Consider the following 14,216-nt stretch of genomic DNA (forward strand, 5'->3'; position numbering starts at 1 on the left):
GGCAAGTCGCAAGGTCAGTCCAGATTCAAGGGGTAAGGAAATAGTCTTCACCTCTTTCTTTTTTTTTTTTTTTAAGGAGTACACAAAGTTTGTCTAGAGGACACAGAAGGTACAGAAAAATTTACATGTGACAACAAAGATTCCATTACAGAATACATGATTAGCAAGATAACACAGGATGGACCTTTCCTGTTGGAGATCTTCAGTTAATCTGTTTAAAATATATTAAGTATTCTCTGCAAGGGCAAGATGCCTCTCCTGGGTTTACCTGTTAACAGTCATGGGTCACTTTCTCAGAAGCAAAAGAAGCACAAAACTGTTCTTTGAGAGAACTAATAGTGCTGCTCTAACAGAAATACCACAAGTAGGTGGCTTCAACAAAAGGAAATTTATTCTCTCACAGCCTAGTAGGCTACAAGTCTAAAATCAAGGCACTGGCTTCAGGGAAAGGCTTTCTCTTCTCAGCTTTGGAGGAAGGTCCTTATCATCAGCCTTCCCCAGTGACGATCTTCTCAGCACAGGGACCTGGGTCCAAAGGAATAGTCTTCACCTCTTGATGTAAGGAGCTGCAAATTGCAAAGAGCATGGATACAAGGAACGGTAAAGAATTAGAGCCATTTTTGAAATCAGCCTACCACATGGATTTCAGAGCTTGCCATATAGTAAATACTCAATAAATAATGATTATGATGATTAATATGACAATTATAGTTAATAATAGTATTTTTATTAGTTTCATAATAAGGAGCCAAAGCAGGAGGTGGAGTGCCTGGATCAACTCTATTTAGCTTGCCCTCAGGAAGACCGCCGAGTTTTGGTAAAGTGGAGGGCAGACCCATAAAAGGAAAATATAAATTCAAAGAGTCAGCCTTCCTATTAATTAATCATTTATATGTACCTACAGCACTGGGTTTTGGGTGTGTGCTCCCCAGTTTTGCCCCAAAGTATAATATCATAGTTTTGAAGTGTGCTGGCATTAGCAAATAATCTCAAATGTGCCCACAGAGTTAGTCACAAGAATTTCCAGCCCATTATTGTTGATAATAGAGAAAAATTGAAAAATACAGACAATTGGTTAAGTAAATTGTGATACCTTTTGTGATGAATATGATGTAGCCATTTAAAATGATGCTGCAGGATATTTAATGACATAGAAAGATGCTGCTGATATATTGCTTAGAGAGAAAATCTTTCTTGGAAGAAGTACAACCAGATTGCTCCTTAGAAGCGAGGATGGCAAGACTATGTCTCACGTACTTTGGACATGTTATCAGGAGGGATCAGTCCCTGAAGAAGGACATCAGGCTTGGTAAAATAGAGGGTAGGTGAGAAAGAGGAAGAATCTAAACGAGATGGATTGACACAGTGGCTGCAACAATGGGCTCAAGTATAGCAATGATTTTAAGGATGGCGCAGGACCAGGCAGTGTTTTCTTCTATTGTTCATAGGGCCACTATAAGTCAGAACCAACTGGACGACACCTAACAACAACAACATAACAGCGTGTATAGGGTGATCAGCTTCTTTTGATTCTCCCACACAACTGTAGATCTACCATGGGGGTTCATTAAGTCCTTCTCGATCAATATCAGAGCCTCAAGAAGTGAAATTTTAGGCAACCTCCTCTCTCATTACAGTATCATTTTCCCAGTTTCAACCATTTGGTTCTTCAATTTCCATCTTATTCTAAATCCAGTCATGAATAAGCATATGAAAAAGTGTTCAAACTCATTCATAATCAGAGACAAGCAAAAAAACCACATGGAGGTACCACTACACAACTGCCAAAATGGCTTTTAAAAGAGGGAGAGACAATACCAAGTGTTGGTGAGGAAGCAGAGTAGTGGCAAATTAATTACATACACTACTTTGGAAACAGTTTGGCTGAGGTTATAAAAATTAATGTGCACATCAACTACATGTATGAGTCAGCAGTCCTCTCCTACTTGACACTCAACAGAAATGTGTGAACATGTGTACCAAGAATATGCACAGGAATGTTCGTGGCAGCATTATTCAGAATAGCCCCAAACTAGAAACAACCCAAATGTCCATTTATAGTACAACAGATAAATTGTGATATATTCATACAATGGGGTACTCTGTGGTAATGAAAATGAAGTACAGCCATAAGAAAAAAAAAAGTAGAAGAAGTCAAATATAAAAATATACACACTTGTATTCACACACATATTGTATTGTTGTTAGGTGCCATTGAGTCATCTCTGACTCATGACTACTTCACGTATTACAGAAAAAAATGGTGCCCGGCTTCATGACCATTGGTATGCCCGAGTCCATTGCTGCGGTCACTGTGTATTTTGAGTGTTTTCCAACCTAGGGTGCTCATCTTCCAGCACTATATCTGACATGTTCTCTTGTGATGCATAGGGTTTTCATTGGCTAATTTTTTGAAGTAATCACCAGGCCTTTCTTCCTAGTCTGTTGTAGTCTAGAAGCTCTGCTGAAACCTATCCACCATAGGTGATCCTGCTGGTATTTGAAATACCAGTGGCATAGTTTCCAGCATCACAACATACAAGCCACCACAATACAATGACTGACAGGTGGTGGACATATTATGCAGTTCCATTGGTATGAAGTTTAAACACCTAAAACTAAACTGTAGTATTAGAGGTCAGAATGGAGGGAGGAGTGATTAGAAGGGAGCACAAGAGGGGTTTCCACTAGAAATAATCTACTCAACCTGGATGTTAGTCACCTGGTATTTGCTATACAGCAGTTCATTGAGCTGTCCACTTAATCATTTGTGTATTTTTTCTGCAAATATGATATACAGCACAATAAAAAAAATAACTAAATTAATTTAAAATAGATCATGTAACAAGACATGGCATTACAGCACTTTCTTGGCGTTCCTGCCTAAGAAACTGGGGTTGACTGTCTTCTGTGATTCCTCAGTGGATAAGAGGTGGTCCCTGAGCGTCACCTGAGTCCCCAGGAGCCTTGGGGCACTGCATAAACAAGAGGCACAGCCCAGGTCCTGATGAGAGAACCCAGTCTGGCAGCAAACTCAGACCAGCAAAAACCCCACTTGGCACATTTCTGGGAAAAGCCCAGACAAGGTGGGAGACCCACCCCACGAGCACTGGGATCTCATGGGAGCCTCTCCGTCTGCCTGTGTTGGAGATCGGCAAGCATGTAGAACTGAACAAAGCCCCTACCAGCCCCCACTGAAGGAGCTGTTTGTTTCCAAAGGCCTGATGGAACAACTAACTGTAAGCTCAGGAGAGGAAATTACACAATGGATGTTGAAATGTGGGCTTGTTGAAAAGTTGTCACTCGAGTAATGAATGCCCTATTTCCTGTTTTTTGCTGAAAGTTAAATGCTGGGCATAATTAGCTAGTAAAAAAGCAAACTTGGCAGCAGAACAAAAATAGCACATTTTGGGAGCCCAGGCCAATTAAAATTGTTTATGCAGCCATTTAGCAATATTTTTCTCCAAACTATTACAACCAGGAAATATGCAGCATGAGACTGGAAGGCAAGTTCGTGAGAAGAAAAATGGTCCACACACTGATCCTTTAAACAGCCTGGTGTTCTCGGGGGATTTTATAATAGGAATGAACACTGCCATCCTCCTGAACAACCTGGGCCTCCTTTGGATCTTGAGGACAGACAGCATCACTCACCTTTTGTGGCAGGCATCTGTCCACCAGCCGCCGCAACCCGCTAATGTTCAGATTAGCCAAGCTCCCGTACGCGTTATAGAGGCCAGTGGTTACGGTGTTAGCTGCCTCTTGTGGTCACGCAAATCATCTGGCTGATGCTGTAATCAGATTGAGTTTATGAAACATCTTTGCTAATAACTGGGCAGTCTGGCTAGTGTGAGGATCAGTTGCTCAAACTCGGCAAAATCACCCTTGGCAAAGTTTGTCATGATTCCTCCTCACCACTCTCTTCCCTACTTTCAGTGTCTCTGACAATCTTGCATCTCAAATACTCAGGTTACATCTTTCCTTCCCTTTCCCAACTTTCCTGTCAAAATGTGGTTGAGATCCTTCATTTGCAAAACAAACTGACCCTTTGGCATCAAGTCGATTCCACCTCATAGTGACTCTATAGGACAGGGTAGAACTGCCCCGTAGGGTTTCCAAGGAGCGCCTGGTAGAGTCAAACTGCTGACCTTTTGGTTGGCAGCTGTAGCTCTTAACCACTATGCCACCAGGGTTTTCCTTCATTTATAATAGTGTGTAATTGAGCGATAACAGCTTTAAATGGTGTATTGATCAAAGTTTCTAGCTAAGAATGAAACTTTGGTTATAGAATTTCAGGCATTATCCAGTTCCATCAAGGGATAAAGTGGGCAGTTGGGAGGCAGGGAGCCTTCCCGGCATCCCTAAAATTTTACCATAGGGAAATAGCCCATTCTACTTAGCTTACCACGTTAACCCACTTGGCTGAGCCCCTCTATTGGCTGACAGGAAAGAGATCTCTGGAGACCTTCACTCAGCTGCAAACATCGCCCCAGGAGCTCCAGTACCTTTGTTTTTAAGCCTGGCCACCTCCCAGCCAGACCTCTTATCAGGCAGCTTCCCAGCCCTGTGGCACCGAGCTCAGCATAGCTCACCTGCGAGGCTAACTGTTTAAAGCCTTTTGTCACCATTGGGCTGGACGGAATTATTTGAACAGTAGACGAGCCATCTCCTTCCTTCCTGTTCACCCTCTGTTCATTTTCACACTCATTCATTCACTCATTAATTCATATGTAGGTTGTTGTTGTTGTGTGTTGAGCCAATTCCGACTCATAGTGATCCTATATGGCAGAGTAGAACTGCCCCATAGAGTTTCCTGGGCTGTAAATTTTTTTTTTTTTAATCTACAGGAGAAGATTGCCAGGTCTTTTTTCCCATGGAGCCACTGAGTGGGTTCCAAACACCAGTCTTTTTGTTAGCAGCCAAGTGTTTAACCATTGTGCCACCAAGAAGTACTTATGAAATATATGTATGAATCCAAAATATTAATTTACCTTAAGGACTCTCCTTGCCTTGACCACAGCCTCCCCTTCTCACCTTTTCTCTGACTATTCACTTTCCTGAGTTTGCTAGGAACTACCTGCCTTAGAAGGACAAACTGTCCTTTTCTACTTTTGTGCTTTGTTCAGGCTCTGTCCTCTGCCTGTTCTTTTTCACCATGTATCCAAACAAATCTCTCCCATCATATAAGACCAATCTGAATCCCCCTTTGTCTTAGTTCCCTGATGCTGCTAAAAAACAAAACAAAACAGCACAAGTGGGTGGCTTTAAGGAACAGGAATTTATTTTCCCACAGTTCTGAAGGCTAAAAGTCCAAATCAGGGTCTCGGCTAGATGGATTCCTTCTGTGGGCCTCTCTCCGAGATTCTGGTGTCTGCCCACAATCCTTGGTGCTTCTTTGGTTATAGGTGGGTCCTCACATGATGTCTGTTTTTCCCCTGTGAGTATGTCACTGTGGCTATTCTGCTCTTTTTATAAGATACCACTTAAAAGCAATTAGGTGTAGGACCCATGCCATTCTGCCATGGTACATTAACATAACAAAAGAAAATTCCTATTTCCAAAAAGGGTCATATTTATAGGTACAGGGGTTAGAACTTCAACACATATTTGGGGCAGCACAGTTCAGCCCATAGCACCCTTCTTCCCCACAAAGCCACCGCTGCCCACTTCTAACCACAATGGTCTCTAACTCATATGAACTCCTGCAGTGTTTATTCCTTCAACCTATACATGGCCTATAGTTAAGAACTGCCTGTGGCATGCCTTGTATTGCTATTGGACATTTTCTCCTTGGAGAGAAAGTATAGCATAGGGTCAGCCTCCCTCACTCCAGCTTATGGGCATTTGAATCAGGAGGGGACTTGTGGTCAGCAGTTTCCAGGCCAGAACTAAATGAAGTTCCTGGCAATGGTCCCGCTCCCCGGTTCTCACAGGAATTTCCTGTCAACCCCCTCCCTCTGCCATCCATTTCCTCTCCTCCAAGTCCCACCTCTGAATCATGAATTTTCCTGCCTCCCCTCCATTCTGTCTCTCCCCTCCACTTTAACAAGGCTTCAGATAAGAAAACCTGGTGAAGTCTACTTCATAGCCCTGAAAGATGACACCAGAAAACTTTATTCTGTTTCCACAGATGGATGTAGAGCAGTACCTGTAACCCTTTGCCATTAGCCCACCAAAACCCCCCAAAAAAACCAAACCTGTTGCCATTGCGTTGATTCCAACTCATAGCAATCCTATAGGACAGAGTAGAACTGCCCCATAGAGTCTCCAAGGAGCGGCTGGTGGATTTGAACTGCTGACCTTCCAGTTAGCAGCCAAGCTCTTTAACCATTGTGCCTCCAGGGCTCCACATTAGCCAACCAGTGGCCTCGAAAGCTCGTGTAATCCAGATGCTCATCATTTAATCATTCCGTCAACAAATCTTTTTCTGAGCACATACTGTGTGCCACACCGTGTGCGGGGCCCCAATGATACAGCAGTAAACAGACTCCAGTCTTTGCCCTCCTCCTTCAAGGAGCTGGCAGTGTAGAAGGTGATTCAGGGAAGTAAACAAGCAATTATAGTACAAATTCTGAAGGATAGTGCTGGATAGGGTTAAGTTATCCCTCACAGATGAAATTCCATTCTGCTTAAAGATCTCTGTTGAGAAGTAGGGTTCACAATGTTCTTCTATATCCTCTTCAAGGCTTCAAGTTCTTCATGTCTCACCCAAGTCTTCAAAAATCTCAAATCGTTCCCCTTACCTGTTACACTTAGCAGCAATCTTAAGAAAGAGTTAGTCACAGTGCTTAGCAGGATTCTTTATGTATTGCGGAACAATAATTATGTCAGGTTTCCAGTCTTCTGTCAGGAACTTTAACTTTGCCTAGCGTGGTTCAGCAGTAGAATTATCACCTTCCATGCGAAAGCCCCGGGGGTTCAATTCCTGTTGGTGGAGGCTTGAGTGTTGTTATGATGCTGAACAGGTTTCAGTGGAGCTTCCAGACTAAGATGGGCTAGGAAGAAAGGTCTGTTGATCTACTTCCAAAAATCAGCCAGTGAAAACCCTGTGGATCACAATGTTCCAATCATGTTGTTCATGGGGCATCCATGAGTTGGGGGCTGACTTGAGAGCAGCTAACAACAAGAACAGTGTTGGAAATTATGCTACAATAGCAATAACTCAAGGGGAAAAAAAAGGTCCTAGCTGTCATTTGAAGGAGCCCTGCTGGCATAGTGGTTAAGCACTCAGCTGCTAACCTAAAGGTCAGCAGTTCAAACCCACCAGCCTCTCCCAAGGAGAAAGATGTGGCAGTCTGCTTCCGTAACGATTACAGCCTGGGAAACCCTACGTGACGGTTCTACTCTATTCTATAGGGTTGCTATGAGTCGAAATCAACTAGACAGCAATGGGTTTGTTTTTTTTTAGCTAGTGTTTACTGAAAATGTGTTGAGTGCCAAGCACTTTAACAGATCTGGTAGATCTAAAGGCCCAACTCATTGGCATCGAGTTGATTCTGACTCCTGGTAACCCCATGTGTTATGGAGTAGAACTGCTCCATAGGGTTTTTTTGGCTGTAATTTTGACAGAAGCAGATCACCAGGCCTTTCTTTCATGGTGCCACTGGGTGGGTTTGAACTGCCAACCTTTAAGTTAACAGTGCTTGCGCCATCTAAGGACTTTTCTACAGGCCAGAGGGGGTAAATTACCACATGCTGGGTCATTAGTATGGAGCCCTGGTGGCACAGTGGTTAAGAGCTTGGCTGCTAACCAAAACGTCAGCAGTTCAAATACAACCAGCTGCTCCTTAGAAAACCTATGGGGCAGTTCTGCTCTGTCCTATAGGATTGCTATGAGTCGGAATAGACTCAACAGCAATGGGTTTGGGTCATTCACACCTTCTTTGGGCCTCCCTACCTCCCTGATGTTTGTCTCTCTTGTGAACTGCCATGTGCCTGATCCACATCCATTTTCTCCTCTTCTGGAATCATTACTCCAACTTTGTAGACACAGATTATCTAGGTGCCCCGCCCTCCTTTGGCCAAAGAGTAGGCAAGTGACCCAAACTAGACCACATTGATGCTCTCTCCCTTGAACTTGAATCTTAGGAAGGTTGGCTGGACTGATCTAGCTTCACTGCTGTGTCCTGAAGAGACTTCCCATTAGGTCCTACTTTGCTTAAGTTCACCACAGTTGATTCCTGTTGCTTGCAACCAAAGAACTGTAACCAAAACAGTCGTTAATTAGAACCTGCTGATGAATATGCTGTCTTATCACTCTTCTTTTGTTCTGAAAAAAGCTGATGTTGTCTAGAACTTGCAAAGTGCCTCTAAGCACTTTGTGGAAGGAGGAGAGACTCAGGAGCCAGGGCCACAAACTGTGGGACATTAGAGAAAGGAACTGCCTGACAAATAGCAAACATGCCAAATGAATGCTTTCAGGGAAACAAGAGTTGCCTGAGCACTATTGATTCTAGGTTCACTAATGGTTTGGGCTGTGAGGCTGGGTGTAACAGCTCTGCCTCGCTCAGTGCGGTAATACATGGCCAAGTCAGGCCTATTTTCTGGTGTCAGCAGGGAAATGGGAGACTATTAAGGAAGTGCCTTATCTGAAACATAGCTCGGTGTCACTGGGGAGATGGTGGCAATTAGCATGATGGAAATCAGGCAGCAGCCCCAGCTCCTGGCCAGGTGTGGAAGAAATTAGTAGGTAGCCTCTTACCTGACAGGTCAGCATATGCCCCAAAACGGAAAGGCCCTGGGAAAATGCTGGTGCTCCTGTTTCTCTGGGACAATCTTGCCCCTTCCTAGTACCTTCTGGTCTGCTCTCTACACACTCATTTGCTGGTGGCTGTCTACTCCACTTCCCTTTGCCTTGATCTCAATAGCATTGATAACCCTTCACATTTGAATGGAGTCCCTGGGTAGCACAAACTATTAAGATGCTCAGGTGCTAACTAAAAGGTCAGCAGTTCCAGTCCACCCAGAGTTGCCTCAGAAAACAAGCCTAGTGATCTACCTCCCAAAAAATCAGCTATTGGAAACTCTATGAAGCACAGTTCCGCTCTGACACATGTGGGGTCTCCATGAGTCAGAATTGACTCAACAGCAACTGGTTTTCTTTGAATGGTGCTATTGTGTTTATTATATCAGGTAGGCCATGTGGGAAGGGGCCCAAGCTTTGGAGACAGGATTGTCTGGGACAAGTGGATAACAAAGGCAGACACCGTCTTTATCCTCTTGGTGCTCAGTTTAGAGGCAAGTGTGAGGGGCCTTATTCTGAAGAAACTCTCCCATGAGTCTCATCCCTTCTCTCCCCTCTGTTTACAAGTGCACACAATGTAAAGAAAACAAATATGGCCTGCCAGGTGGAAGACCCATTCCCTGCTTTACTCTAGTTTACTGTGTGTTATGGGTTGAATTATGCGCCCCCTCCCCAGTATGTAGGGTCACTATGAGTCAGAATCGACTCGACAACAATGGGTTTGGTTTGTTTTTGTTTTTTGCCCCCAGTATGTATTGGAAACTTAACCTTATACCTGTGGATATAATCCTGTTTGGAAATAGGGTTTCCTTTGTTAGGTTGATGAGCCCATACAAATATAGGGTATGTCCTAAAGCTAATCACTTCTGAGTTGTAAAAGGAGCAGGTTAGACACAGAGGTGGGCACATGTGAGGATCACCAAGGCTACCAATAAGGAAGAAATATACATGGTTGAGACCTGATTCGAACTTTTAGCTTCCAGAACTGTGATAAAATTAATTTCTGTTCTTTAAAGCGACCTACTTGTGGTATTTCTGTTTTAGCAACTCTAGGAAATGAAGAAGACACTGTGTGACCTTGGAAAAATCCCTTTGCCTCTCTGACCTTCAGTTTTCTCAGCCATAAAATGAAGCAGTTACCACATGATTCCTGAGTTAGTTCTCCAAGAAGCAGACACCAAGAGGGGATAGATCGTGCAAGGATGTTATGAGCATAGATGACTATGAGACAAAACAGAGAGGAAGCCAGGGTACGCTGGGAGCCTTCAGACTGAGATGCAAGTCTGATCCTGAGCGAGGAGAGAGGGAAGGAGGGTTAAGTTGAAGCCTCCTAAACCATGTGCTGTGTAAGGAAGGTTCATCAAGACCTCAGGGAGTCCTCAAGCCAAAGTCAGCTGTCAGAAGAGCCCCTGTCTCCCAGGAACAGGTCCGTCTTATATCCATGTTGTGCCAGTCGTTGGCTGGGAGCAGCCCGTGATAGGTCTGGGAGCAGCCCGTGATAGGTATGGCCTCAGCACAAATGCAGAGATGGATTTCAAAGCACAGCATCTGGGGCCTCCTGTAGTTGGAGGTCTGCAAGGTGCGTTCTTGTGGTCACAATAATCTCTAACCACCCTGAATGCTCTGATGTTCAGCATTCTAAGAACCCTCACGACATGCCGGCAGACACTAGACCCATGCTAACTTGAGGGGTCTGGCTGGGCACTGGCCAGCAGGCTGACCTCTTGATAGCCCCTTCCTAGCAGCTGCTCTCAGGCACTCCCTGATGGCAAAGTTAGGAGGATGTTTATATTCGTTTGATACTTTGGAATCAAATGTTTCCTCTCTCCTATTTTTGGCCTTGCTTTGGTCTTCAGAGAAGGGAAGTGAGGGGCTTCAGCTTCCCTACTGTCGTCTTTGTTTGAAGTGAAGCCAAACAAAAGAGGCCCTCCGCTGATCTCGTGTGCCCTGCCTTTCCTGGCGCCCCAAGCCCTGCAGCGGCTTTGCCACCTGGACCCTCTATGCACATGTCCACACGTAGGATGCAGTATGTCTTTGAGTTCTGGGTGAGTCCATTCTACCACGTCCTAGCTGTGTAACCCTGAGCAAAAGACAACTTCAGTGAGCCCTGACTTTCTTATCTATAAAATGGGTATAATAATACCTAACTCATAGGGTCATTGTGAGGATTGACTAAGATAAGTGCTCAATGAATGATAATAGAATGTGCTCAATAAATGACAATAGTGGTAGCAACTATTAAACACCTACTATCGTCAGTATCTTTATTACATCTTCTCTTGAGAGACAGGAGGTTATCAGAGATTTCTCTTGTCCTCAGGAAGCATACAAGTTAGTTGGGAGAATAAAAATGTACAGAAAGCCACACTGTGATTAGCTGCCAAGGTTGAGGGGCTGGCTTGGAGAATTTTGTTCCAATCAAGTTTATCTCATTCCTGTCTTGATTTTTACAGGACTTCCCTCTCATGTCTGCATATTTGGTGTCCTGAGCTCACAGGCAATGTCTTAGACCCAACACATAATTTTGAGTGTGTAGAGAGGGTGATCGGGGCACAGAATGAATGAGTGGATAAATGAACAGGTGAATGAATGAATAAGTGAATGAGCAAATTAACAAGTGAATGAATGAATTAACAAACAAGTGTCTCAATGAATAAACAGGTTAATGATTGAACAGATGAGTGAATGAACGGTGAATGAAAAGATGACTGAGTGACTTGATGAACAAGTAATGAATGAACAAGTGAATGAATGTAGAGGTAGGAATGATGAAAGGGACCCACTATTTCCAGAGTAGCTGGCCACTTACTTTATATTTATTATATTATTTAATCTTCCTAACAGCTGTGTGGACAAGGTATTTATTAGACCCATTTTACCACTGAGAAAACTGAGGCCCAGGGAGGTAAAATGAGATATCCAAGGTTATGCAATTAGTGAGTGATGGAAGTTGCACTCAAATCCAGGTTGCTTGCACTCGTTTCACTAGGCCACACTCTCTAAGGAGGTGATGATGATGATAGTGATGATGATGATGATGCTAAAATTTAACCACAGGGCTCTTTGATTTGTAATACTGGAAGTAGGAAATACAAGCCCATGGTCTGGGGAAATGGAGAAAGGAAAAAATGCTCCAGACAGAAATAAGAGCAAGCTTAAAGGCCCTGACATAAGAGGAGTAGGGTACATTGCAGGCACTGAGAGAACTGGAAGGAAGAGCCGTGGGTGGGAGTGATGACAGACAAAGCAGGAGGAAGAAGTGGACTGGTGGGGCCAGGTGATGAAAGGGCCTTGTAAACCATTAAGCAATCAAATTTAATCCTGAGGGCATGAAGCTGCCCTTGAAGGGTTTCAAGTAGGGAGTGATGTAATCAGATTTGTCTGATGGCTTCAGAACGATTTACCCGGGTAAGCCCCCTTCCCTGGGGAAAACCTGTCCCCTGGAGAGAAAAGTATGAAGAGAAAGGTTTGGAATTCCCCCAGCCCCCATAAAAGCACTGCCTGCTCAAACTTTCCCTGACCTGTCCACCGTCTGGACAGAGGCCCCGTGGCCAGCTGGAGAGGAGCCTTGTTGATTACTCACTGTTCCCTTCCCGCGAGGACAGGCGCTGATGTGTTTTCTCTTGATAACACTGGCTCCTTTCGAGCAATAGGACTTCCTGTCTGATCGGAGAGCAATTACTGCACCTCCAAAGAGAAAATGCTTTAAACAAATCGAGTTTTAGCCCTTTGCGATAACGGAGACGTTTGCTCACTAATCAGCCATTAGCCCTGACTTTAAGGAAAAGTGGGCACTTAGGATGCTCAGTAACCAGAATGAAGTTTCCAGATCTGTTTGGTAAAAGATTCCAGTAGCCAAAGGGGACCTTTCCCCAGGGAATCTGGGCCTGACTCCTCCCATCCCAGTGTGGGCCCGAGGCTTCTGGCTTTCTTGCTCCACAGCCCCCGGCACCTGGTGCCAGGGAGATGGGAAGAGCAATGCTAAGGTTTGGGGTACTCACAGCAAGTCCGAGCCGCACGGGTCAAACTCGGCACCCTGGGTCTGTCTATATCAGAGTGTCCTGAGGACATCTGCATGAACACAGATTGTCACCCAGCAGCTGTCAGTAAAACTGCCCTCCCACCCCCCAAGAGTAGATAGGAAACTTGGGGGCAGTGAGTTTACGTCAAAGGGGAGAAACAATTGGGAAAGGAGGGTGAGAATGTTTGCACAACTTGAAGAATGTAATCAGTGGCACTGAATTAGACATGTAGAAATTGTCGACTTGGTGTATGTTGTGCTGTGTATGTTCTCAACAACAAAAGCAAAACAAAAAAAACTGCTTTCCCCTACCTTGGGAGGGTCTGAAAACTGAAAATCCCACCCCTAAATGAACATTCTTATCAGAAACCATTAGTTGTCATGACTGTCCCCTTGCAAGTATCCGCTGGAATAGTCCACACTCTTTGCTTGCTATTTTAAGACTGACAGAGGTTAAGAGGAGAACAGTAATATTAGCTAACACATATAGCACTTAGGTGTGCCAGTCACTGTTCTACACACTTTTCATATACCAAGTCATTTAATCCAATGATCTTATGACCTAATAATAAAAACTATTATTCCCATTTTTAATATGCTAACTGGGGTACAAGGAGCCCTGCTGGTGCAGTGGTTAAGCACTCAGCGGCTAACCAAAAGATTGGTGGTTTGAACCCATCAGCTGCTCCTTGGAAGAAAAGACCTGGTGATTTGCTCTCATGAAGATGACAGCCTAGGAAACCCTATGGGGCAGTTCTACTACATCGTATGGGATTGCTATGAGTCAGAATCGACTTGATGGCTCACAACAACAACAGCCCTTACAGAGCTGGCTGAATATCCCCAGTGTTTGGGAACTCTGGGTCTGGCGGACAGTCCCGAAAGCACATTAGTTTCCAGAAGGATTCCTGGGGCAGCAGAAGCTCTGCCCTTTTGGAGCCAAGAATCTGTCAGGGTGGTCACTGTTCTTCCCCTGGCCTCGCTATCTTACGCCATTTATTGAGTATTTTCTATGTACCAGTAACTATGCTAGGTGCTTTGCATAAATATCTAATTTCACACTGAGGACAGCACTCTGAGATGGCTGTCTTCATCCCCATTTAACAGAGGAAGAAACAGTCTGTCAGAGGAAAAGTGAATTTCCTAAGGGCACACAACTACTACTTAGCAGGTTTGAACCCAAGCTCATCTGACCCTAAAGCCCACAGCATCAACCCACAGCGTCAACCACTCTGCTTTTGTTCCCAGCCTGTGCAGGGCAGTGCAGTCAGGCCAGCTCCACCCCACCCCACCCCATCCCCATTCACATCTGCAGGCAGTTTGCAGGGGCTCCTGGGTTCCAGTAAGAGGGAGAAGTACCCTGTTTGGGCAAATGCTGTTCCCACCAATGCACACAGTAGGGTGTAGATGTCTGATGGAGGCTGAGATAAGAATGATGCAGGACGGCTCATA

The 14,216-nt window shown here is 44.5% G+C and overlaps 1 long non-coding RNA gene across 1 annotated transcript in view; it reads right to left on the reverse strand.

Moving 5' to 3' along the window:
- Nucleotides 1–242: 242 nt before the first annotated feature.
- The window catches only part of LOC126079697 (uncharacterized), a 50,469-nt gene continuing 36,495 nt past the window's right edge, over nucleotides 243–14,216 (reverse strand). The window contains exons 2-3 of the long non-coding RNA XR_007518237.1: nucleotides 3,655–3,791; nucleotides 243–566 (exon numbers count right to left, since the gene is read on the reverse strand). This is a non-coding gene — a long non-coding RNA (uncharacterized LOC126079697). The remainder of the gene's footprint in view (nucleotides 567–3,654; nucleotides 3,792–14,216) is intronic.

This window comes from Elephas maximus, chromosome 7 (assembly GCF_024166365.1).
Source record: "Elephas maximus indicus isolate mEleMax1 chromosome 7, mEleMax1 primary haplotype, whole genome shotgun sequence".
Lineage (NCBI taxonomy): Eukaryota > Metazoa > Chordata > Mammalia > Proboscidea > Elephantidae > Elephas > Elephas maximus.